Here is a 27,463-nt window from a genome sequence, read left to right on the forward strand (position 1 = left end):
CTATTTAAAGAACAAGTGATTATGCTACCTTTTCACAGTCAGGGTACCGCGGCCGTTAAACGTGTGTCACTGGGCAGGCAGTGCCTCTAATACTAGTAATGCTAGAGGTGATGTTTTTGGTAAACAGGCGGGGTTTGAGTTTGCCGAGTTCCTTTTACTTTTTTTAACCTTTCCTTGAGGCATGCCTGTGTTGGGTTAACAGTGAAGGTAGCATGGGCTTGTTTGTGCTTGCTATGCCTGGCTGTTAGGTATCGGTGAGGCTTTCGGTCCGATCTAGGCTTATGCAGTGGAGAAAATATTCATGTTACTTATACTAGCGTTATTGCTTCTATATGGTGATAGATTAATCCAATGTGGTGTGAGGAGTTCAGTTATGTGTTTGGTATTTTTCAGGTGGTTGGTGTTGAGCTTGAACGCTTTCTTAATTGATGGCTGCTTTTAAGCCAACTATGGTAATTGAGGGTTTTACTCTCTCTATAAGGTTTTTTCCTAGTGTCTAAAGAGCTGTCCCTCTTTAGACTAGCAATTAAGCTTACAGGGGGATTAGGTAGTTCTATAGGTAGGCTTAAGGTTGAACTAAGATTCTGTCTTGGATAACCAGCTATCACCAGGCTCAGTAGGCTTGTCACCTCTACCCAGAAATCTTCCCACTATTTTGCCACATAGATGGGTGCGTTCTTTTAGCTCTTTTTGGGTAGCTCGTCTGGTTTCGGGGAATTTGGCTTGTAGTTCTCTTTGTGAAATTGTTTCTAGCTAATCCATTATGCGAAAGGTACAGGAGTTAATCCTTGCTGTTTTGTGCTTGGGTGGTTTTCTATCTTTCCCTTACGGTACTGCGTCTATAGCGCCAGATTAAAATTTCTATCGCCTATACTTTGTGTAGGTGAATGGTTTAGTGTGTGTTGGTTTGGTATTAGTGTTGGTTATGCTTAGGGCTAGTATTGGCTCAAGGCAATCAAGTGGTATTGAGATTTTCTGGGTGTAAGCCAGGTGCTTTATATTAAGCTATGCCTTGATTTATCCAAGTGCACCTTCCAGTACACTTACCATGTTACGACTTATCCTCTCTATATAAATATTAGGGCGTTTAATTAAGATGTTCCTTAAATATATTTGAGAGGAGTGACGGGCGGTGTGTGCGCGCTTTATGGCCTGGTTCAATTAAGCACTCTACTCTTAATTTACTGCTAAATCCTCCTTGGACTCTTAGATTTCATAAGGGTTTTCGTGGAATTTTCTGAGGCAGAAAATGTAGCCCATTTTTTACCGTCTCATGGGCTACACCTTGACCTAACGTTTTTGCGGCGGGGAGGGCGTTTGCGCTCACTTTGTGACCTTCATCAGGGTTTGCTGAAGATGGCGGTATATAGGCTGAGCAAGAGAGGGTGGGGTGGATCGGGGTTTATCGATTATGGAACAGGCTCCTCTAGGGGGATGTAAAGCACCGTCAAGTCCTTTGAGTTTTAAGCTGTTGCTTGTAGTATTCTGGCGAGTAGTTTTGTTATCTAACTACTGAGGTTTAGGGCCAAGCATAGTAGGGTGTCTAATCCCAGTTTGGGTCTTGGCTATTGTGTGTTCAGAAGCTTTAAAGCCACTTTCGTAGTTTATTTTACATCAGCTAGGGTTTTACAGTTTAGATGGAGTTTAGCTTTATTATGTCAGATCTTAAACACCCTCTACGCCAATCTCTATTAGCCAGGGTTAATCGTGTGACCGCGGTGGCTGGCACGAAATTGACCAACCCTAAATATAGCATAGCTTAGTTGAACTTTCGTTTATTGCTAAATATTTGTCACTGCTGTCTCCCGTGGGGGTGTGGCCAGGCAAAGCGTTTTGAGCTGCGTGTGCGTGCTTGATGCTTGCTCCTCTTGGTCATGATGATTTATAGGGCGTCTTCACCGGAGCGAGGATACTTGCATGTGTAATCTTGCTAAGAGCTAATAGAAAGGCCAGGACCAAGCCTATTTGTTTATGGGGTGTGCAAACCCATCTAGGCATTTTCAGTGTCTTGCTTTGGGTGGGTTTAAGCTACATAAACGGAGGTGTCAGTACAATTGTGAGGTAATTTCTTTCGGGTTGTGTGAAAGGGGCTTATTGTGGGTTAGTGTAAAGAGTGTTTAGTGAAGTAGATGCTTGTTAGTTGAGGGAATGGCAGTTGGAGTTGTGCACACCTAAAAGATGAAAATACAGGCTCTGATCGGACATATTAAGACTTTTGTTTTTGGGGTTTGGCAAGAGTGGGTTTTGGATGAAGGTCGGAGATGGGGGTGGGGGGTTTGATGAGATATTATTGTGGTTTATGGCGCGGTAGGCGTGGTATTGGCTGAGATGATTATTGGTATGTCCTACAAGCATGAATTAAATAACACCTTGCTGAAGTTTGCGTGGAGCTAGAATATTGAACGTAGGTGCGATCAACAACTGCATGTACTAGGAATCAAAGACAGGCGCATACAGGACGGGATGTGGTGGGAGTCAGCATTCTGCGATGGGGTTGCGTGCAGACCAGAGATAAAAGATACCAAATGCATGGAGAGCTCCCGTGACTGGTTAATAGGGTGATAGACCCGTGATCCATCGAGATGTCTTATTTAAGGGGAACGTGTGGGCGATCTTAGTTGTCATGGCCCTGAGGTAAGAACCAGATGCCGGATACAGCTCAAGTATAGCTACCCCCACGAGTTATGGGCCCGGAGCGAGGATAGTAGCACTCTTGTGCGGGATATTGATTTCACGGAGGATGGTGAACAAGGGACTCCTAAGTGAGGGGTGGCATCCGTGGTGAGGAGGATTATTTAACAGATATGTACTATGTCCGATGAACAATTTAATGTACTATGGACGACTGGCATAAATTGGTCTGGTCAATGTTCGTGGGGAGGGACAGGTTGAATTTGGGAGAGCCATATCATGTGTTACTGTTGAGGTTCCCACTAGGGTTCTTGCTTGTAAGCATGCTTTTCAAGGATGTTAAGTTGATACGTGATAATATGCACTATGTACAGTTAAGCATATATAGTACTATATATTATACATGTTGGCTAGCAGTAATGCACGAATTACATAGTAGTATTGTGAGTAGGTTAGTATCAGAATTATATTATGAAGTTTATGTGGCATAAGAATGCAGAAAGTAGTTTAAGTTAGAATGCCAGCTTTGGGTGTTGGTGGTGGAGTTAGATACTTTCTTTCTGATTGCCCTAGGAAGAGTGTTCATTTCTGGTTTACAAGGCCAGTGTATTAATTTATACTACGAGGGCAATTTCATTTGAGTAGGTTGTTTTCGATTAGGGAGACCAGTGGTATTAGGATTAGAATCGTAATGAAGTATATTATGGATGCTACTTGGCCGATAGTGATGAGGGGTTGGGTTACTGGTTCGCTTCCAATTCAGGTGAGGGTCAATAGGATTGTGATTAGGAGTCAGAATAGAAATTGGCTGAATGGGCGGAATATTATGCTTTGTTGTTTGGATTTGTGAAGTGTGGGGATGACTGCTAGGATAAAGATTGATAGGAAGAGTGCTAGTACGCCTCCCAGTTTATTGGGGACAGATCGTAGGATTGTGTATGCAAATAGGAAGTATCACTCTGGCTTAATATGTGGGGGGGTATTTAGCGGGTCGGCTGGAATGTAGTTATCTGGGTCGTTTAGGAGTTTGGGTGAGAGTAGTGTTAGTATCGCTAGGATAAAGAGAAGGAGGACTAGACCTAGGATGTCTTTGACTGTGTAGTAGGGGTGAAAGGCGATTTTGTCCGAGTCGGAGGAGATTCCGCAGGGGTTGTTTGATCCTGTTTCGTGTAGGAATAGTAAGTGCACGGTTGTGAGGGCGACGATGATGAAGGGTAGAATGAAGTGTAAGGTGAAGAATCGTGTGAGAGTGGGGCTATCAATGGCGTATCCTCCTCAGATTCATTGGACGAGATTAGTTCCGATGTATGGGATTGCTGATAGTAAGTTTGTGATTACCGTTGCCCCCCAGAATGATATTTGGCCTCATGGGAGGACATAGCCCATGAAAGCTGTTGTTATGGTTATAAGAAGGAGTATAATGCCAATATTTCAGGTTTCTAGGAGGAGATATGAGCCCTAGTAGAGGCCTCGACCCACGTGTAGGAAAAGGCAGATGAAGAGCATGGAGGCACCATTGGCATGGAGGTAGCGAGTGATCCAGCCGTAGTTTACGTCTCGGGTAATATGTGCAATTGAGGAGAAGGCAGAGGAGGTGTCTGGTGAGTAGTGTATTGCTAAGAATAGGCCTGTGGTGATTTGTAAGATTAGGCAGGCTGTAAGAAGTGAGCCGAAGTTTCATCATATGGAAAGGTTGGGTGGAGTGGGTAAATCAATAAGGGAACAATTAATTATTTTTATGATTGGATTGGATTTGCGTATTGGAATCATTGGTGCTTTTATAGTTGAAGTACAACGATGGTTTTTCATACCATTAGTTATGGTTGGAGTCCATATGGAAGCAATGACATATATTTTGTTTACATTGAGTGTATTATTAGTTATGGGATTTGTGGGGTTTTCTTCTAAGCCTTCTCCTATTTATGGGGGTTTAGCGTTAATTGTCAGTGGTGTGGTTGGTTGTGTGATCGTTTTAAATTGTGGGGGGGCTTATATGGGTTTAATAATATTTTTGGTTTATCTGGGGGGTATGATGGTTGTTTTTGGTTATACTACAGCGATGGCTATTGAAGAGTATCCTGAGACATGAGGTTCGGGATTTGAGGTTTTAGGGGGTCTTTTAGTGGGGTTGATAATGGAGGTGGTGTTGGTTTTATGGGTTTTAAGTTTGGATGAGGCGGTAGTAGTGGTGGTTAGTTTTAGTGATACTGGTGATTGGGTGATTTTTGAGGGGGAGGGGTCAGGATTGATTCGAGGTGATTCTATTGGTGCGGGTGCCTTGTATGATTATGGGCGTTGATTAGTGGTAGTTGCTGGTTGAACACTATTTGTTGGTGTGTACGTTGTGATTGAGATTGTTCGGGGTAATAGATTACATTATTAGGAATAGGGTTAGGGTAAGAGGGATAAGGAAAGAGAGGGAATAGAGTTTGATTATGCCTTTTTGGGTGGTTACAGCTATAGAAGCAGTGATATGTGCTTGTGAAATTATTTTAGGTATAGATTTTTCTAGTCATGTCGAGTCTAATAGAAGGAGGGCTAAGTTTTGGCCTATGAGTAGATTTTGATAGGGGATTGTGCGGTGAATTGTGGTGGGAAAATATCCTAGTATGTTGGAAAATTTGAACATTTGTGATGGGTTTTTTATTTTCAGTTTGTTTGTTATAAGGGTGAGGTCCAGGGCTGCTAGGAAGCCTAGAGCAGTTGCGCACAGGGCTGAGAGTTTTAAGTAGAGGGGTATTAATGGTTGGGGAGGTGAGGTGGGGGGGATGCTGCTGGTGATAAGAAATCCTGTGATTATGCTGCCTATTGTGAGGCGTTTAATTGGGTTTAGTAGGGCGGGGTTGTTTTCGTTAATGTTTGTTAGAGCTGGGAAGCGGGGTTGTCCTGTTAGGGTGAGGAGAATAGTTCGAGTACTGTAGGCGCTTGTTAGGGAGGTAGCGATGAGAGTAATAAATAGGGCTCAGGCGTTGGTATACGACGTGTTTGTGGCTTCGATAATGAGGTCTTTGGAATAGAAGCCTGTGAGGAAGGGTATTCCTGTGAGTGCTAGGTTGCCGATGGTTAGGGAAGTTGAGGTGAGGGGTATAGTTTTAAATAGGCCTCCTATTTTTCGAATGTCTTGTTCGTTGCTTAGGTTGTGGATAATGGATCCGGAGCACATAAAAAGCATGGCTTTAAAGAAGGCATGGGTGCAGATGTGTAGGAATGCTAAGTATGGTTGGTTGATGCCAATGGTGACTATTATTAGACCTAGTTGGCTTGAGGTGGAGAAGGCTACAATTTTTTTAATGTCGTTTTGTGTGAGGGCGCAGATGGCTATAAATAGGGTAGTAATAGCCCCCAGGCATAATGTAAGATTTTGAATTAACGTATTAGTTTCTATTAGAGGATGGAAGCGGATAAGCAAGAATACCCCAGCAACGACTATGGTACTGGAGTGAAGTAGGGCTGAGACTGGAGTTGGGCCTTCTATAGCAGAGGGTAGTCAGGGGTGAAGACCAAATTGAGCTGATTTTCCTGTTGCTGCTAGGAGGAGGCCTACCAGTGGGAGGGAGCTTGAGTTGGAATTTAGGGCTAGTATTTGTTGGAGGTCTCATGAGTTATAATGTAGGAGAAACCATGTTATAGCTAGGATAAGACCAATGTCGCCAATGCGGTTATATAGGATTGCTTGGATGGCTGCTGTGTTGGCATCTGTTCGAGCGTGTCATCAGCTAATTAGGAGAAAAGATATAATTCCCACGCCCTCTCAGCCAATAAAGAATTGGAAAAGGTTGTTAGCAGTAACTAGAATTAGTATGGCAGTAAGAAAGATAAGGAGGTATTTGAAGAATTGGTTGGTGTTTGGGTCTGAGTTTATGTATCATAGCGAGAATTCTATAATAGACCAGGTAATGAATAGTGCGATTGGAATAAATATTATGGAGAAGTAATCTAGTTTAAAGCTTAGTGTTAGGTTTAATGTTTGGGTTATTATTCAATGTCAACTCCAAATGGTTGTTTCTTGGTTTGAGAAGATGAATAAAGTTGTTGAGGGGAGGCTGGTGATGAAAGCATATATTACGGTTATTTTTACGTAGTCTGGGTATGGACGTTTTTTGTTAGGGTTGATGAGGGTGGCAAAAATTGGAAGAGTCAGGGAGATAAGGGTTGTTATTATGATGGGGGTGTACATGATTATTACTTTTATTTGGAGTTGCACCAATATTTTTGACTCCTAAGGTCAATGGATAGCTGTTATCCTTTAAAAGTTGAGAAAACCGTAGTTTTAAGTACGGAGACGTGGATTAGCAGTCCTTGTGAGTTTTCTCGGTAAATAAGAAGTGGTAAGCCTCTATAGTTAGATTCACAATCTAATGTTTTAGTTAAACTATATTTACAGGAAGTAAATCCTAGGATGATGTTGGGGTTGAGGGATAGAAGGATAATTGGAGCGAGGTGTATGAATATTAATATGTTTTCTCGTGTGAAGGAGGGTTTTATGTTAATTATGTGATGTGTAAGTGTTCCTCGTTGATTGTAATAATATGTGGAGAGAATAGAGGGCTGTGATCAGTATGTTAAGTCCTGTTAGTATGATAGTGATATGGGATCAGGAAAATGAGGTTGCAATTACAAAGAGTTCGCCTAGTAGATTAATAGTGGGGGGTAGGGCAAGGTTAGTAAGGCTTGCTGTGAATCATCAGAAGGCTGTTAGTGGGAGTAGGATTTGGAGTCCTCGGGATAGTAGTATGGTACGGCTATGAGTGCGTTCGTAGTTTGAATTAGCTAAGCAGAAATACATGGAAGAGGTGAGCCCGTGAGCGATCATAAGGATGGTTGCGCCAGAGAAGCTTCAGGGAGTTTGGATGAGGGAGGCTACAATTACAAGGGCTATGTGGCTTACAGAAGAGTACGCGATAAGTGATTTTAGATCTGTTTGTCGGAGGCATGTTAGGCTTGTTATGATTATGCCCCATAAGGATAATATAAGGAATGGGTAGGCTATGTATTCTGTTAAGGGGTTAAGAATGGGAGTGAGTCGTATTATGCCATAGCTACCTAGTTTTAGGAGTACTGCGGCAAGAACTATTGATCCTGCAATGGGGGCTTCAACATGAGCTTTAGGGAGTCATAAGTGTAAGCCATATAGGGGTATTTTTGTCATGAAGGCCATTATGCATGCTAGTCAGGTAAAGTTGTGAGATCAGGTGGTTGTTAGTTTTTGGTCTATGAGTGTTAGAAATGTAATATTTAATGAGCCTGTGTTGTTGTAGGTGTGGCTTAGTATGATGAGTAGGGGTAGAGAGCCGGTTAGTGTGTAGAATAGAAAGTATGTACTTGCGTTAAGACGTTCTGCTTGGCTACCCCATTTAGTAATGATAATTAGGGTGGGAATAAGAGTGGTTTCAAATAGGATATAGAATATGATTAGTTCTGTGGCTATGAATGTCAGAGTTAGGGTGATTTGTAGGAGAATTATTATGAAAAGGAAAAGTTTCTTTTGTGAGGGGGGTTCATTGCATAGGTGATATTGGCTCGCTATAATCATGAGGGGTAGAAGTCAGGCAGTTAGTGTTAGGAGGGGTGTTGTTAGTGGGTCAGAGGATAGGTGGGTTGAGTGATTGAGGAGGTTAGTGTTGGTTTGGTTGAAGAATAGTAAGGGAATGAGGCTAATAGCTAAGCTGTGTGTAGTTAAGTTGATTCAGATTGTATCATTTTTGGAAAGTCATGTTATAGGTAGTAGTATGGTTGTGGGAATAATTATTTTTAGCATTGAAGCAGGTTTAGATTGTGAACGTAATCTAGTCCGTATGTATTGGAGATTGAGATTAATAAGGCAAGGCCTACTGCTGCTTCACAGGTGGCAAATACTAGCAAAATGATGGGTATAATGTTGATTAGGGGTAAGTGTGTGTTTGAGGCAATAAGGGCGGCTATGATAAAGAGTGATATCATTATTCCCTCTAGGCAAAGGAGAGAAGCTACTAGGTGTGAGCGGTAGGTTAATATGCCCAGAAGAGAGATGGTAAATGCTAGTATAATGTTTATATAGGTGGGGATCATTTGGTTAGTATGGTTATCATAATCTAATGAGTCGAAATCATTTATTTTATTTAAACTACTTACCAATTCGACCCAGTCTAGCTCTTTTTGAGTTCATTCATAGGCTAGGCTGAGAATTAGGATAATAATGAAGGCGATGGTCGATTTGATTATTATTGGGAGGTTTGTTGTTTGAATGGCTCATGGCAGGGATAGTAGTAGGGCGATTTCTAGGTCAAATAGTAGGAAAGTAATGGCGACTAGGAAGAATTTTATTGAGAATGGGATACAAGCAGGGCTTAGGGGATCAAATCCGCATTCGTAGGGACTAGTTTTTTCTGCATAGGAGTTGAGTTGGGGTAACCAGAATATGATAATTATCAGTAGCGAGGTTAATAGGGTGTTGGTTATTAAGGCTAGCACTAGGTTGATTACTCTCTTTTGAATGTTGTCAAAACTGATTGATTGGAAGTCAATTGTACTGGTTATACTAAAAGAGTAGGATCCTCATCAATAGATAGAAATATAGAGGAGTAATCAGACAACATCTACGAAGTGTCAGTATCAAGCGGCAGCTTCGAAGCCGAAGTGATGGTTCGATGTAAAGTGGTATAGTAGTTGACGGATGAGGCAAATAAAGAGGAATGTGGATCCAATAATAACGTGGAGCCCGTGGAAGCCTGTGGTAATGAAAAATGTTGAACCGTAGATACCATCAGAGATAGTAAAGGGCGCTTCAAAGTATTCTGAGATTTGTAGCAGGGTGAAGTAGGTGCCTAGTAGGATTGTGATAAGCAGGGCTTGGATTGTTTGTTTTTGGTCATTGTTTATGAGGCTGTGATGAGCTCAGGTGATTGTAACTCCAGATGCGAGTAATACAGAGGTGTTTAGGAGGGATACTTCCAGGGGGTTTAAGGGGATAATGCCTGTTGGTGGTCAATGGCCCCCCAAGCAGGGCGTTGGGGCTAGGCTTGAGTGGTAAAACGCTCAGAAGAAGCCGATAAAGAAGAATACTTCTGAGATGATGAATAGTGTCATTCCGTATCGAAGGCTTTTTTGGACGGGTATTGTGTGGTGGCCTTGGTATGTGCTCTCTCGTACAATGTCACGTCATCATTGATATAAGGTTAGTGTGTTGGTTAGTAGGCCTAGTATTAGTAGGATGGTAGAGTAGAATTGAAATCACATGACTAAGCCGGATGTTATTAGGAAGGCTGACAGGGCTCCTGTCAGTGGCCAGGGACTGGGTTTAACTATGTGATAAGCATGGGTTTGGTGGGTCATTAGGTGTTGTTATGTAGATAAAGGCTAATTAGGAGTGTGAAGACATAGGCTTGGATTAGGGCTACTGCAATTTCTAGAACAGTTAATAGTACTAGAAGTATGGAGGTTAGCAGAGTTATGGAGAAGTTGGTGGTTGATAGTGCTAGTACGGCATTTCCAATCAGGTGTATTAGCAGGTGGCCGGCTGTGATGTTTGCGGTTAGTCGTACGGCTAGGGCTACCGGTTGAATAAGTAGGCTGATAGTTTCGATTGCTACCAACGTAGGGATGAGAGGTGTAGGTGTACCTTGTGGTAGGAGGTGGGCTAGGGAATTTTTGGTTTTAAAGCGAAGTCCTACCATTACTGTGCCTGCTCACAGGGGGATTGCTATAGCCAGGTTTATGGAAAGTTGGGTGGTTGGTGTGAACGAGTGAGGCAGAAGTCCTAAGAGGTTTGTTATAGCAATAAAGGTGACTAGAGACATTAGTATTAAAGATCAGGTTTGTCCTTTAGCATTGTGAGTTATTATTATTTGTTTTAGGGCGAATTGAGTCAGGTTTTGTTGAATGGTAGTTAGTCGATTATTAATGGGATGTTTAGAGGTTAGGACTAGTAGGGTGGGGAATAGGATGATGGGGATTGTGGCGGGTTGGTTTAGGATTGTTGGGATTGAGAAAGAGGTAAACAAGTTTTCATTCATTTTGGTTGCCAGCGAATGTTATGAGTTTGTAGGCTGGAGTTTTTTGTAAGAGGCGGTTGATAGTGGTTTGTGTTTAGTAGTTTTAATTGTATGATAAGATACAATGTAGGAAGCATCGTCATAATAGTGGTGAATCATGTCGATGTGTCTAACTGGGGCATTTCACTGCAGGGAGTGTGTCCCCCGTCTTTAACTTAAAAGGTTAATGCTAGGATAGCTGTACAGTGGGTTTGTAGGGTATTTCGAGAATTTATGAGGTGGGGGGGTGTTAGGGGGAAGGAGAGGATTCAGGGTTATTTACAGAGTAAATACAGGTCCTATTTCAAAGATTTTTAGTGGGATTAGTTCTGCAACAATTGTTATGAAGCTATGGTTTGCGCCACAGATTTCTGAGCATTGTCCGTAATAGACGCCTGGTCGTGTGGCCGTGAAAACAGTTTGATTTAGGCGTCCAGGTACTGCATCTGTCTTTAGGCCTAGTGTGGGGATAGTTCATGAATGTAAGACGTCTTGAGATGTAATCATTATACGTACGGGGGCTTCAATTGGGAGGACTACTCGATTGTCAACTTCTAGGAGTCGGAGGTCTCCTGGGTTTAAGAATAGCGGGGGTAATATGTAGGAATTAAAAATTAGACCTCCATAGTCCGTGTATTCGTAGGTTCAGTACCACTGGTGTCCAATTGATTTGATAGTGAAGGATGGGTCGTTGACTTCATCTGTCAGGTATAGGATGCGCAGGGATGGGAGGGCAATTAGAATTAAGATAATTGCGGGTAAGATAGTTCAGATAGTCTCTATTTCTTGGGCGTCTGTGATGTTAGTATTGGTTAGTTTTGTTGTGAGTGTTGAGAGCAAGGCATACAACACTAGGAAGCTGATTAAAGATATGGCTATAAAAGCATGGTCATGGAAAGTAATTAACTCCTCTATAATAGGAGATGTGGCGTCTTGCAGGCTTAGTTGAACTGGATGGGCCATGTAAGATATATAGGGTTTGGCCTATGATTTAGCTTTGACAAAGCTATGAAATGACTTTTCTAATATCTTGTTGAAAAAGTTATAGGGGCTATAAGACTGGCTTGAAACCAGTTCTAGGGGGTTCGACTCTCTCCTTTTTCATTTAGTTTAATATAGGTTGGTTCTTCGAATGTATGGTAAGGTGGGGGGCAGCCATTTAGTCATTCTAGGCTAGTAAGGGGTTGTTCGATTAGTAGTACTTTACGTTTTGAAGCAAAGGCTTCTCAGATCATGTAAATTATTAAGATTACTGCTACTAGTGAGATGAAGGAGCCTATAGATGATAGGATGTTTCATGTAGTGTAGGCATCGGGGTAATCAGAATAGCGTCGGGGTATTCCGGACAGGCCAAGGAAGTGTTGTGGAAAGAAGGTTAAATTTACGCCCACGAATATAATGATGAAGTGGGCTTTGGCACAGGTTTGGTTCATGTATAGCCTGAGAATAAAGGAAACCAATGTATAAAGCCTCCTATAATGGCAAATACAGCCCCTATTGATAAAACATAATGGAAGTGGGCGACAACGTAGTATGTGTCGTGTAATACGATGTCTAGGGATGAGTTTGCTAAGATAATGCCGGTTAAACCCCCCACAGTAAATAGGAAGATAAAGCCTAGGGCTCAAAGTATTGCTGGGGATCATTTAATGTTGCCTCCGTGAAGTGTAGCAAGCCAGCTAAAAACTTTCACACCGGTGGGGATTGCAATGATTATAGTGGTGGAAGTGAAATAGGCTCGTGTATCTACATCCATGCCAACTGTAAACATGTGGTGGGCTCATACAATGAAACCTAAAAACCCAATTGATATTATGGCCCAAACTATACCTATATACCCAAACGGTTCTTTTTTTCCAGAGTAGTAAGCTACAATGTGGGAGACTATTCCAAAACCGGGAAGAATGAGGATGTAGACTTCGGGGTGGCCAAAGAATCAAAATAGGTGTTGATATAGGATAGGATCTCCTCCTCCAACAGGATCAAAGACAGTAGTATTGAGGTTGCGATCTGTTAGCAGCATGGTAATGCCAGCGGCTAAGACTGGTAGAGAGAGGAGTAGGAGGATTGCTGTGATTAAGATTGATCAGACAAACAAGGGAGTTTGGTATTGGGATATTGCGGGAGGTTTTATGTTGATAATAGTGGTAATAAAGTTGATGGCCCCTAAGATAGAGGAAATACCCGCTAGGTGGAGGGAGAAGATGACTAAATCTACAGAAGCTCCTGGGTGGGAGAAGTTTCCTGCTAGAGGGGGATATACTGTTCAGCCTGTTCCGGCGCCAGCTTCTACTACGGCTGATGCCATTAGTAGCAGGAAAGAGGGAGGGAGGAGTCAGAAGCTTATATTGTTTAGACGGGGAAATGCTATGTCTGGAGCGCCGATTATTAAGGGCACTAGTCAGTTTCCGAATCCTCCAATTATAATGGGTATAACTGTAAAGAAAATTATAATGAATGCATGGGCCGTTAAAATAACATTGTAGATGTGGTCGTTGCCTAGTAGGTTGCCAGGTTGACCTAGTTCAGCTCGAATGAGAAGGCTCAGGGCTGTACCTATGACTCCAGCTCATGCACTAAATAGTAAGTACAGGGTTCAGGTATCGAACCTACCCCTGAGAATCCAAACTTCTCCGTGCTACCCCATACACTCTATCCTAAAGTAAGGTCAGCTAAACAAGCTATCGGGCCCATACCCCGAAAATGTTGGTCATATCCTTCCCGTACTAATTAACCCATTAGCTCAACCCGTTATCTACACCACAATAATTACAGGCACACTTATCACAACACTAAGCTCCCACTGATTTCTCGCCTGAGCAGGTCTAAAAACATACTAGCCTTCATCCCAATCCCAATAAAAAAAACAAATCTCCGCTCTACAGAAGCTGCTATCAAATACTTCCTAATACAGTCCACCGCATCTATAATTCTCATAATAGCAATCATCTCCAACAACCTATTATCAGGATGCTGAACAACAAGAAGTCACATTAATTAACCCCCATCCCTAATAATAACAACCGCCCTCGCCATAAAACTAGGAATAGCTCCCTTCCACTTCTGAGTTCCAGAAGTCACCCAAGGAACACCCCTAACTTCCGGCATACTTCTTCTTACATGACAAAAACAAGCCCCTATCTCAATCATATACCAAATTCACCCATCAATCAAAACCCACATCCTCCTAACCCTCTCTACCCTGTCCATTGCAGTAGGCAGTTGAGGAGGTCTAAACCAAACACAATTACTCAAAATCCTAGGATACTCTTCAATCACACACACAGGTTGAATAATGATAACACTAGTATACAACCCAACAACTACAATTCATTACTTAACTATATATATTATCCTAACAACTACCGTATTCCTGACCCTTAACCTAAGCTCAAGCCCCACAACTCTCATACTATCCCGCAGCTGAAACAAATCAACCCACTTAGCACTACTAACAGCACCTATTCTCATATCCCTAGGAGGATTACCCCCTCTAACCGGCTTCCTACCCAAATGAATTATTATCCAAGAACTCACAATGAATAACAACTTCCTTATCCCCTCTATTATAGCTATCATAACCCTACTTAACCTATACTTCTATATACGCCTAATCTACACCACCTCCCTAACACTATTCCCCACATCCAACAACACAAAAATAATATGACAATTCGAAAATACAAAACCCACAACCCTTATCCCCCCACTCATCATCACCTCTACTCTTTTATTACCAATCTCTCCCCTAGTCTTAGTCACTCACTAGAAATTTAGGTTAAACAAGAACAAAGTGATATTTGGAAGCCCAAAGAGGACTATGGTGAAAAAGAAAATATCCTCAGAGAAAAACTAGAAAGAAGCATTCTGAGAAACTGCGTTGTGATGTGTGATTTCCACTCACAGAGTTATATCTGTATTTCGTGGATCTCTTTGCTAGCCTTCTTTCTGTGGAATCTGAGAACAGATATTTCGTATCCCTTGGAAGACTATAGGGCCAAAGGAAATATCCTCCGATTACAAAGAGAAAGAAGCTTTCTGAGAAACTTCTTTGTGTACTGTGAAATCAACTCACAGAGTTACAGCTTTCCCCTCAAAAAGCCTTTCGCTAAGACAGTTCTAGGGCAATTTGCAAAGTGATATTTGGAAGCCCATAGAGGGCTGTGGAAAAAAGGAAATATCCTCAGATGAAAACTCGAAAGAGGCTTTCTGAGAAACTGCTTAGTGTTCTGTTAATTCACCTCACAGAGTTACAGCTGTCCCCTCAAGAGGCTGCTCTCTAAGCCTGTTCTTGTGGAATTCGCAAAGTGAGATTTGGAAGCCCATAGAGGGCTAAGGTGAAAAAGAAAATATCCTCAGAGAAAAACTGGAACGAAGCATTCTGAGAAACTGCTTTGTGATGTGTGACTTCCATTCACAGAGTTATATCTGTATTTCGTGGATCTCTTTGCTAGCATTCTTTCTGTGGAATCTGAGAACAGATATTTTGGATCCCTTGGAAGACTATAGGGCCAAAGGAAATATCCTCCGATAACAAAGAGAAAGAAGCTTTCTGATAAACTTCTTTGTGTTCTGTGAAATCATCTCACAGAGTTACAGCTTTCCCCTCAAGAAGCCTTTCGCTAAGACAGTTCTTGTGGAATTTGCAAGTGATATTTGGAAGCCCATAAGGGGCTATGGTGAAAAAGGAAATATCCTTAGATGAAAACTCGAAAGAAGCTTTCTGAGAAACTGCTTCGTGTTCTCTTAATTCATCTCACAGAGGTAAAGCTTTCCCCTCAAGGGACTGCTTGCTAAGACTGTCCTTGTGGAATTCGCAAAGTGATATTTGGAAGCCCATAGAGGGCTATGGTGAAAAAGAAAATGTCCTCAGGGAACAACGGAAAGAAGCTTTCTGAGAAACTGCTTTGTGATGTGTGACTTCCACTCACAGAGTTACATCTGTATTTCGTGGATCTCTTTGCTAGCCTTATTTCTGTGGAATCTGAGAACAGATATTTCGGAACCCTTGGAAGACTAAAGAGCCAAAGGCCATATACTCCGATAACAAAGAGAAAGAAGCTTTCTGAGAAACTTCTTTGTGTTCTGTGAAATCATCTCACAGAGTTACAGCTTTCCCCTCAAGAAGCCTTTCACTAAGACAGTTCTTGTGGAATTTGCAAAGTGATATTTGGAAGCCCATAGAGGGCTATGGTGAAAAAGGAAATATCCTCAGATGAAATCTGGAAAGAAGCTTTCTGAGAAACTGCTTAGTGTTCTGTTAATTCATCTCACAGAGTTACAGATTTCCTCAAGAAGCCGCTCGCTAAGCCTGTTCTTGTGGAATTCGAAAAGTGATATTTGGAAGCCCATAGAGGGCTATGGTGAAAAAGAAAATATCCTCAGAGAAAAACTGGAAAGAAGCTTTCTGAGAAAGTGCTTTGTGATGTCTGACTTCCACTCACAGAGTTACATCTTTATTTCGTGGATCTCTTTGCTTGCCTTATATCTGTGGAATCTGAGAACAGATATTTCGGATCATTTCGAAGACTATAGGGCCCAAGGAAATATCCTACGATAACAAAGAGAAAGAAGCTTTTTCAGAAACTTCTTTGTGTTCTGTGAAATCATCTCACAGAGTTACAGCTTTCCCCTCAAGAAGCATTTCGCTAAGACAGTTCTTGTGGAATTTGCAAAGTGATATTTGGAAGCCCATAGAGGGCTATGGTGAAAAAGGAAATATCCTCAGATGAAATCTGGAAAGAAGCTTTCTGAGAAACTGCTAAGTGTTCTGGTAATTCATCTCACAGAGTTACAGCTTTCCCCTCAAGAAGCCGCTGGGTAAGCCTGTTGTTGTGGAATTCGTAAAGTGATATTTGGAAGCCCATAGAGGGCTATGGTGAAAAAGAAAATATCCTCAGAGAAAAACTGGAAAGAAGCTTTCTGAGAAACTGCTTTGTGATGTGTGACTTCCACTCACAGAGTTACATCTGTATTTCGTGGATCTCTTTGCTAGACTTCTTTCTGTTGAATCTGAGAACAGATATTTCTGATCCCTTTGAAGACTATAGAGCCACAGGAAATAACCTCCGATAACAAAGAGAAAGGAGCTTTCTGAGAAACTTCTTTGTGTTCTGTGGAATCATCTCACAGAGTTACCGCTTTCCCCTCAAGAAACCTTTCGCTAAGACAGTTCTTGTGGAATTTCAAAGTGATATTTGGAAGCCGATAGAGGGCTATGGTGAAAAAGGAAATATCCTCAGTTGAAATCTGGAAAGAAGCTTTCTGAGAAACTGCTTAGTGTTCTGTTAATTCATCTCACAGAGTTACAGCTTTCCACTCAAGAAGCCGCTCGCTAAGCCTGTTCTTGTGGAATTCGCAAAGTGATATTTGGAAGCCCATAGAGGGCAATGGTGAAAAAGAAAATATCCTCAGAGAAAAACTGGAAAGAAGCTTTCTGAGAAAGTGCTTTGTGATGTCTGACATCCACTCACAGAGTTATATCTTTATTTCGTGGATCTCTTTGCTTGCCTTATATCTGTGGAATCTGAGAACAGATATTTCGGATCATTTCGAAGACTATAGGGCCCAAGGAAATATCCTACGATAACAAAGAGAAAGAAGCTTTTTCAGAAACTTCTTTGTGTTCTGTGAAATCATCTCACAGAGTTACAGCTTTCCCCTCAAGAAGCATTTCGCTAAGTCAGTTCTTGTGGAATTTGCAAAGTGATATTTGGAAGCCCATAGAGGGCTATGGTGAAAAAGGAAATATCCTCAGATGAAATCTGGAAAGAAGCTTTCTGAGAAACTGCTAAGTGTTCTGGTAATTCATCTCACAGAGTTACAGCTTTCCCCTCAAGAAGCCGCTGGGTAAGCCTGTTCTTGTGGAATTTGTAAAGTGATATTTGGAAGCCCATAGAGGGCTATGGTGAAAAAGAAAATATCCTCAGAGAAAAACTGGAAAGAAGTTTTCTGAGAAACTGCTTTGTGATGTGTGACTTCCACTCACAGAGTTACATCTGTATTTCGTGGATCTCTTTGCTAGACTTCTTTCTGTTGAATCTGAGAACAGATATTTCGGATTCCTTGGAAGACTAGAGGGCCAAAGGAAATATCCCCCGATAACAAAGAGAAAGATTTCTGAGAAACTTCTTTGTGTTTTGTGAAATCATCACACAACTTACAGCTTTCCCCTCAAGAAGCCTTTCGCTAAGACAGTTCTTGTGGAATTTGCAAAGTGATATTTGGAAGCCCATAGACGGCTAAGGTGAAAAAGGAAATATCCTCAGATGAAAACTCGAAAGACGCTTTCTCAGAAACTGCTTAGTGTTCTGCTAATTCATCTCACAGGGTTACAGCTTTCCCCTGAAGAGGCTACTCACTAAGCCTGTTCTTGTGGATTTCGCAAAGTGATATTTGGAAGCCCATAGAGGGCTCAGGTGAAAAACAGAATATCCTCAGAGAAAAACTGGAAAGAAGCTTTGTGAGAAACTGTTTTGTGATGTGTGACTTCCACTCACAGAGTTACATCTGTATTTCGTGGATCTCTTTGCTAGCCTTCTATCTGTGGAATCTGAGAACAGATATTTCGGAAACGTTTGAAGACTATAGCGGCAAAGGAAATATCCTCTGATAACAAAGAGAAAGAAGCTTTCCGAGAAACTTCTTTGTGTTCTGTGAAATCATCTCACAGAGTTACAGCTTTCCCCTCAAGAAGCCTTTCGCTAAAACAGTTCTTGTGGAATTTGCAAAGTGATATTTGGAAGCCCATAGAGGGCTATGGTGAAAAAGGAAATATCCTCAGATGAAATCTGGAAAGAAGCTTTCTGACAAACTGCTTAGTATTCTGATAATACATCTCACAGAGTTACAGCTTTCCCCTCAAGAAGCCGCTCCCTAAGCCTGTTCTTGTGGAATTCGCAAAGTGATATTATTAAGCCGCTAGAGGGCTATGGTGAAAAAGAATATATCCTCAGAGAAAAACTGGAAAGAAGCTTTCTGAGAAACTGTTTGTGATGTGTGACTTCCACTCACAGAGTCACATCTGTCTTTCGTGGATCTCTTTGCTAGTCTTCTTTCTGTGGAATCTGAGAGCAGATATTTCGGATCCCTTTGAAGACTATAGGGCCAAAGGAAATAACCTCCGATAACAAAGAGAAAGAAGCTTTCTGAGAAACTTCTTTGTGTTCTGTGAAATCATGTCACAGAGTTACAGCTTTCCCCTCAAGAAGCCTTTGGCTAAGACAGTGCTTGTTTAATTTGCAAAGTGATATTTGGAAGCCCGTAGAGGGCTATGGTGAAAAAGGAATTATCCTCAGAGGAAATCTGGAAAGAAGCTTTCTGACAAACTGTTAGTGTTCTGTCAATTCATCTCACAGAGTTACAGTTTTCCCCTCAAGATCCCTTTCGCTAAGACAGATCTTGTGGAATTTGCAAAGTGGTATTTGGAAGTCCATAGGGGCCTATGGTGAAAAAGGAAATTTCCTCACATGAAATCTGGAAAGAAGCTTTCTGGAAACTGCTTATTGTTCTGATAATTCATCTCACAGTGTAACAGCTTTCCCCTCAAGAAGCCTCTCATTAAGCCTATTCTTGTGGAATTCGCAAAGTGATATTTGGAAGCCCATAGAGGGCTATGGTGAAAAAGGAAATATCCTCAGATGAAATCTGCAATGAAGCTTTCTGAGAAACTGCTAAGTGTTCTTGTAATTCATCTCACAGAGTTACAGCTTTCCCCTCAAGAAGCCGCTGGGTAAGCCTGTTCTTGTGGAATTCGCAAAGTGATATTTGCAAGCCCATAGAGGGCTATGGTGAAAAAGAAAATATCCTCAGAGAAAAACTGGAAAGAAGCTTTCTGAGAAACTGCTTTGTGATTGTGACTTCCACTCACAGAGTTACATCTGTATTTCGTGGATCTCTTTGCTAGCCTTCTTTCTGTGGAATCTGAGAACAGATATTTCGGAAACCTTTGAAGACTATAGGGGCAAAGGAAATATCCTCTGATAACAAAGAGAAAGAAGCTTTCTGAGAAACTTCTTTGTGTTCTGTGAAATCATCTCACAGAGTTACAGCTTTCCCCTCAAGAAGCCTTTCGCTAAAACAGTTCTTGTGGAATTGGCAAAGTGATATTTGGAAGCCCATAGATGGCTATGGTGAAAAAGAAAATATCCTCAGATGAAAACTCGAAAGAAGCTTTCTGAGAAACTACGTAGTGTTCTGTTAATTCATCTCACAGAGTTACAGCTTTCCCCTCAAGAGGCTGCTCGCTAAGCCTGTTCTTGTGGAATTCGCAAAGTGATATTTGGAAGCCCATAGAGGGCTACGGTGAAAAAGAAAATCTCCTCTGAGAAAAACTGGAAAGAAGCTTTCTGAGAAACTGCTTTATGATGTGTGACTTCCACTCACCGAGTTACATCTGTATTTCGTGGATCTCCTTGCTAGCCTTATTTCTGTGAAATCTAGAACATATATTTCGGATCCCTTTGAAGACTATACGGCCCAAGGAAATATCCTGCGATAACAAAGAGAAAGAAGCTTTCTGAGAAACTTATTTGTGTGCTGTGAAATCATCTCACAGAGTTACAGCTTTCCCCTCAAGAAGCTTTTCCTAAGACAGTTCTTGTGGAATTTGCAAAGTGATATTTGGAAGCCCATAGAGGTCTATGGTGAAAAAGGAAATATCCTCAGAAGAAATCTGGAAAGAAGCTTTCTGACAAACTGCTTAGTGCTCTGTTAATTCATCTCACAAAGTTACAGCTTTTCCCTCAAGAAGCCTTTCGCTAAGACAGTTCTTCTGGAATTTGCAAAGTGATATTTGGAAGCCCATAGTGGGCTATGGTGAAAAAGGAAATATCCTCAGATGAAATCTAGAAAGAAGCTTTCTGAGAAACTGCTTAGTGTTCTGTTAATTCATCTCACAGAGTTACAGCTTTCCACTCAAGAAGCCGCTCACAAAGCCTGTTCTTGTGGAATTCACAAAGTGATATTTGGAAGCCCATAGAGGGCTATGGTGAAAAAGAAAATATCCTCAGAGAAAAATTGTAAAGAAGCTTTCTGAGAAACTGCTCTGTGATGTGTGACTTCCACTCACAGAGTTACATCTTTATTTCGTGGATCTCTTTGCTAGCCTTTTTTCTGTTGAATCTGAGAACAGATATTTCGGATCCCTTGGAAGACTATAGGGCCAAAGGAAATATCCCCCGATAAAAAAGAGAAAGAAGCTTTTTGAGAAACATCTTTGTGTTCTGTGAAATCATCCCACAGACTTACAGCTTTCCCATCAAGAAGCCTTTGACTAAGACAGTTCTTGTGGAATTTGCAAAGTGATATTTGGAAGCCCATAGAGGGCTACGGTGAAAAAGGAAATATCCTCAGATGAAATCTGGAAAGAAGCTTTCTGAGAAACTGCTTAGTGTTCTGTTAATTCGTCTCACAGTGTTACAGCTTCCCCCTCAAGAAGCCGCTCCCTCAGCCTGTTCTTGTGGAATTCGCAAAGTGATATTTGGAAGACCATAGAGGGCTAAGGTGAAAAAGAATATATCCTCAGAGAAAAACTGGAAAGAAGCTTTCTGAGAAACTGCTTTGTGAGTGTGACTTACACTCAGAGTTACATCTGTATTTCGTGGATCTCTTTGCTAGCCTTTCTTCTGTGGAATCTGAGAACAGATATTTCGGATCCCTTGGAAGACTATAGAGCCAAAGGAAATATCCTCCGGTAACAAAGAGAAAGAAGCTTTCTGAGAAACTTCTTTGTGTTCTGTGAAATCATCTCACAGAGTTACAGCTTTCCCTTCAAGAAGCCTTTCGCTAAGACAGTTCTTGTGGAATTTGTCAAGTGATATTTGGAAGCCCATAGAGGGCTATTGCGAAAAAGGAAATATCCTCAGATGAAATCTGGAAAGAAGCTTTCTGAGAAACTGCTTAGTGTTCTGTTAATTCATCTCACAGAGTTACAGTTTTCCCCTCAAGAAGCCTTTCGCTAAGACAGTTCTTGTGGAATTTGCAAAGTGATATTTGGAAGCCCATAGAGGGCTATGGTGAAAAAGGAAATATCCTCAGATGAAATCTGGAAAGAAGCTTTCTGACTAACTGTTTAGTGTTCTGTTAATTCATCTCATAGAGTTACAGCTTTCACCTCAAGAAGCCGCTCCCTAAGCCTGTTCTTGTGGAATTCGCAAAGCGATATTTGGAAGCCCCTAGAGGGCTATGGTGAAAAAGAAAATATCCTCAGAGAAAAACTGGAAAGAAGCTTTCTGAGAAACTGCTTTGTGATTGTGACTTCCACTCACAGAGTTACGTCTGTATTTCGTAGATCTCTTTGCTAGCCTTCCTTCTTTGGAATCTGAGAACAGATATTTCGGAACCCTTTGAAGACTCTAGGGGCAAAGGAAATATCCTCCGATAACAAAGAGAAAGAAGCTTTCTGAGAAACTTCTTTGTGTTCTGTGAAATCATCTCACAGAGTTACAGCTTTCCCCTGAAGAAGCCTTTCGCTAAGACTGTTCCTGTGGAATTTGCAAAGTAATATTTGGAAGCCCATAGAGGGCTATGGTGAAAAAGGAAATATCCTCAGAGGAAATCTGGAAAGAAGCTTTCTGACAAACTGTTAGTGTTCTGTCAATTCATCTCACAGATTTACAGCTTTCCCCTCAAGAAGCCTTACGCTAAAACAGTTCTTGTTGAATGTGCAAAGTGATATTTGGAAGCCCATAGATGGCTATGGTGAAAAAGAAAATATCCTCAGATGAAAACTCGAAAGAAGCTTTCTGAGAAACTGCGTAGTGTTCTGTTAATTCATCTCACAGAGTTACAACTTTCCCCTCAAGAGACTGCCCGCTAAGCCTGTTGTTGTGGAATTCGCAAAGTGATATTTGGAAGCCCATAGAGGGCTATGGTGAAAAAGAAAATATCCTCTGAGAAAAACTGGAAAGAAACTTTTTGAGAAACTGCTTTATGATGTGTGACCTCCACTCACAGAGTTACATCTGTATTTCGTGGATCTCCTTGGTAGCCTTATTTCTGTGGAATCCAGAACATATATTTCGCATCCCTTTGAAGACTATAGGGCCCAAGGAAATATCCGGCGATAACAAAGAGAAAGAAGCTTTCTGAGAAACTACTTTGTGTGCTGTGAAATCATCTCACAGAGTTACAGTTTTCCCTCAAGAAGCCTTTCCTAAGTCAGTTCTTGTGGAATTTGTAAAGTGATACTTGGAAGCCCATAGAGGGCTATGCTGAAAAAGGAAATATCCTCAGATGAAATATGGAAAGAAGCTTTCTGACAAACTGCTTAGTGTTCTGTTAATTCATCTCACAGAATTACAGCTTTCCACTCAAGAAGCCTTTCGCTAAGACAGTTCTTCTGGAATTTGCAAAGTGATATTTGGAAGCCCATAGTGGGATATGGTGAAAAAGGATATATCCTCTGATGAAATCTGGAAAGAAGCTTTCTGAGAAACTGCTTAGTGTTCTGTTAATTCATCTCACAGAGTTACAGCTTTCCAGTCAAGAAGCCGCTCGCTAAGCCTGTTCTTGTGGAATTCGCAAAGTGATATTTGGAAGCCCATAGAGGGCTATGGTGAAAAAGAAAATATCCTCAGAGAAAAACTGGAAAGAAGCTTTCTGAGAAACTGCTTTGTGATGTGTGACTTCCACTCACAGAGTTACATCTTTATGTCGTGGATCTCTTTGCTAACCTTTTTTCTGTTGAATCTGAGAACAGATATTTCGGATCTCTTGGAAGACTATAGGGCCAAAGGAAATAACCCCCGATAAAAAAGAGAAAGAAGCTTTCTGAGAAACTTCTTTGTGTTCTGTGAAATCATCCCACAGACTTACAGCTTTCCCATCAAGAAGCCTTTGACTAAGACAGTTCTAGTGTAATTTGCAAAGTGATATTAGGAAGCCCATAGAGGGCTACGGTGAAAAAGGAAATATCCTCAGATGAAAACTCGAAAGAAGCTTTCTGAGAATCTGCGTAGTGTCCTGTTAATTCAACTCACAGAGTTACAGCTTTCCCCTGGAGAGACTGCTCACTAAGAAAGTTCTTGTGGAAATCGCAAAGTGATATTTGGAAGCCCATAGAGGGCTATGGTGAAAAAGAAAATATCCTCAGAATAAAACTGGAAAGAAGCTTTGTGAGAAACTGCTTTGTGATGCATGACTTCCGCTCACAGAGTTACATCTGTATTTCGTGGATCTCTTTGCTAGCCTTCTTTCTGTGGAATTTGAGAAGAGATACTTCGGATCCCTTTGAAGGCTATAGGGCCAAAGGAAATAACCTCCGATAACAAAGAGAAAGAAGCTTTCTGAGAAACTTCTTTGTGTTCTGTGAAATCATCTCACATTGTTACAGCTTTCCCCTCAAGAAGCCTTTCGCTAAGACAGTTCTTGTGGAATTTGCAAAGTGATATTTGGAAGCCCATAGAAGGCTATGGTGAAAAAGGAAATATCCTCAGACGAAATCTGGAAAGAAGCTTTCTGAGAAACTGCTAAGTGTTCTGGTAATTCATCTCACAGAGTTACAGCTTTCCCCTCAAGAAGCCGCTGGGTAAGCCAGTTCTTGTGGAATTCGCAAAGTGATATTTAGAAGACCCTAGAGGGCTATGGTGAAAAAGAAAATATCCTCAGAGAAAAACTGGAAAGAAGCTTTCTGAGAAACTGCTTTGTGATTGTGACTTCCACTCACAGAGTTACATCTGTATTTATTGGATCTCTTTGCTAGCCTTATTTCTGTGGAATCTGAGAACAGATATTTCGGAACCCTTTGAAGACTCTAGGGGCAAAGGAAATATCCTCCGATAACAAAGAGAAAGAAGCTTTCTGAGAAACTTCTTTGTGTTCTGTGAAATCATCTCACAGAGTTACAGCTTTCCCCTCAAGAAGCCTTTCGCTAAGACAGTTCTTGTGGAATTGGCAAAGTGATATTTGGAAGCCCATAGAGGGCTATGGTGAAAAAGGAAATATCCTCAGATGAAATCTGGAAAGAAACTTTCTGAGAAACTGCTTAGTGTTCTGATAATTCATCTCACAGAGTTACAGCTTTCCCCTCAAGAAGCCGCTCGCTAAGCCTGTTCTTGTGGAATTCGCAAAGTGATATTTTTAAGCCGCTAGAGGGCTATGGTGAAAAAGAATATATCCTCAGAGAAAAACTGGAAAGAAGCTTTCTGAGAAACTGCTTTGTGATGTGTGACTTCCACTCACAGAGTTACATCTGTATTTCGTGGATCTCCTTGCTAGCCTTATTTCTGTGGAATCTAGAACATATATTTCGGATCCCTTTGAAGATTATAGGGCCAAAGGAAACATCCTGCGATAACAAAGAGAAAGAAGCTTTCTGAGAAACTTCTTTGTGTTCTGTGAAATCATCTCACAGAGTTACAGCTTTCCCCACAAGAAGCCTTTCGCTTAGACAGTTCTTGTGGAATGTGCAAAGTGATATTTGGAAGACCATAGAGGGCTATGGTGAAAAAGGAAATATCCTCAGATGAAATCTGGAAAGAAGCTTTCTGAGAAACTGCTTAGTGTTCTGTTAATTCATCTCACAGAGTTATAGCTTTCCCCTCAAGAAGCCGCTCGCTAAGCCTGTTCTTGTGGAATTCGCAAGGTGATATTTGGAAGCCCGTAGATTGCTATGTTGGAAAAGAAAATATTCTCAGAGAAAAACTGGAAAGAAGCCTTCTGAGAAACTGCTTTGTGATGTGTGACTTCCACTCACAGAGTTACATCGTATTTCGTGGATCTCTTTGCTAGCCTTCTTTCTGTGGAATCTGAGAACAGATATTTCGGATCCCTTGGAGGAATATAGGGCCAAAGGAAATATCCTCAGATAACAAAGAGAAAGAAGCTTTCTGATAAACTTCTTTGTGTTCTGTGAAATCATCTCACAGAGTTACAGCTTTCCCCTCAAGAAGCCTTTCGCTAAGACAATTCTTGTGGAATTTGCAAAGTGATATTTGGAAGCCCATAGATGGCTATGGTGAAAATGAAAATATCCTCAGATGAAAACTCGAAAGAAGGTTTCTCAGAAACTGCGTAGTGTTCTGTTAATTCAACTCACAGACTTACAGCTTTCCCCTCAAGAGGCTGCTCGCTAAGCCTGTTCTTGTGGAATTCGCAAAGTGATATTTGGAAGCCCATAGAGGGCTATGGTGAAAAAGAAATTATCCTCAGAGAAAAAATGGAAAGAAGCTTTCTAAGAAACTTCTTTGTGACGTGTGACTTCCACTCACAGAGTTACATCTCCATTTCGTGGATCTCCTTGCTAGCCTTATTTCTGTGGAATCTAGAAGAGATATTTCGGATCCCTTTGAAGAATATAGGGCCCAAGGAAATATCCTGCGATAACAAAGAGAAAGAAGCTTTCTGAGAAATTTCTTTGTGTTCTGTGAAATCATCTCTCAGAGTTACAGCTTTCCCCTGAAGAAGCCTTTCGCTAAGACAGTTCTTGTGGAATTAGAAAAGTGATATTTGGAAGCCCATAGAGGGCTATGGTGAAAAAGGAAATATTCTCAGATGAAATCTGGAAAGAAGCTTTGTGGAAACTGCTTAGTGTTCTGATATTTCATCTCACAGAGTTACAGCCTTCCCCTCAAGAAGCGGCTCGCTAAGCCTTTTCTTGTGGAATTCACAAAGTGATATTTGGAACCCCATAGAGGGCTCTGGTGAAAAAGAAAACATCCTCAGAGAAAAACTGGAAAGAAGCTTTCTGAGAAACTGCTTTGTGATTGTGACTTCCACTCACAGAGTTACATCTGCTTTTCGTGGATCTCTTTGCTAGCTTTCTTTCTGTGGAATCTGAGAACAGATATTTCGGATCCCATGGAAGACTATAAGGCCAAAGGAAATATCCTCCGATAACAAAGAGAAAGAAGCTTTCTGAGAAACTGCTTTGTGTTCTGTGAAATCAACTCACAGACTTACAGCTTTCCCCTCAAGAAGCCTTTCGCTAAGACAGTTCTTGTGGAATTTGCAAAGTGATATTTGGAAGCCCATAGAGAGCTATGGTGAAAAAGTAAATATCCTCAGATGAAATCCGGAAAGAAGCGGTCTGAGAAACTGCTTAGTGTTCTGTTAATTCATCTCACAGAGTTACAGCTTTCCTCTCAAGAGCCCCTGGCTAAGCCTGTTCTTGTGGAATTCGCAAAGTGATATTTGGAAGCCCGTAGAGTGCTTTGGTGAAAAAGAAAATATCCTCAGGGAAAACCTGGAAAGAAGCTTTCTGAGAAACTTCTTTGTGATGTGTGACTTCCACTCTTAGATTACATCTGTATTTCGTGGATCTCTTTGCTAGCCTTCTTTCTGTGGAATCTGAGAATAGATATTTCGGATCCCCTGGAAGACTATAGGGCCAAAGGAAATATCCTCCGATAACAAAGAGAAAGAAGCTTTCTGAGAAACTTCTTTGTGTTCTGTGAAATCATCTCACAGAGATACAGCTTTCCCCTCAAGAAGCCTTTCGCTAAGACAGTTCTTGTGGAATTCACAAAGTGATATTTGGAAGCCCATAGAGGGCTATGGTGAAAAAGGAAATATCCTCAGATGAAATCTGGAAAGAAGCTTTCTGAGAAACTGCTTAGTGTTCTGTTAATTCATCTCACAGAGTTACAGGTTTCCCCTCAAGAAGCCGCTCGCTAAGCCTGTTCTTGTGGAATTCGCAAAGTGATATTTGGAAGCCCGTAGTGGGCTATGGTGAAAAAGAAAATATCCTCAGAGAAATACTGGAAAGAAGCTTTCAGAGAAACTCCTTTGTGATGTGTGACTTCCACTCACAGAGTTACATCTGTATTTCGTGGATCTCTTTGCTAGCCTTATTTATGTGGAATCTAGAAAAGATATATCCGATC

At 41.3% G+C, this 27,463-nt stretch overlaps 1 pseudogene; it reads right to left on the reverse strand.

The window, feature by feature from the left end:
- Positions 1 to 5,002: 5,002 nt before the first annotated feature.
- On the reverse strand, positions 5,003 to 8,389 carry LOC139357738 (NADH-ubiquinone oxidoreductase chain 5-like; annotated as a pseudogene).
- Between the last annotated feature and the right edge of the window lie 19,074 nt (positions 8,390 to 27,463).

The sequence above is a fragment of the Macaca nemestrina genome, chromosome 13 (genome assembly GCF_043159975.1).
Source record: "Macaca nemestrina isolate mMacNem1 chromosome 13, mMacNem.hap1, whole genome shotgun sequence".
NCBI lineage: Eukaryota > Metazoa > Chordata > Mammalia > Primates > Cercopithecidae > Macaca > Macaca nemestrina.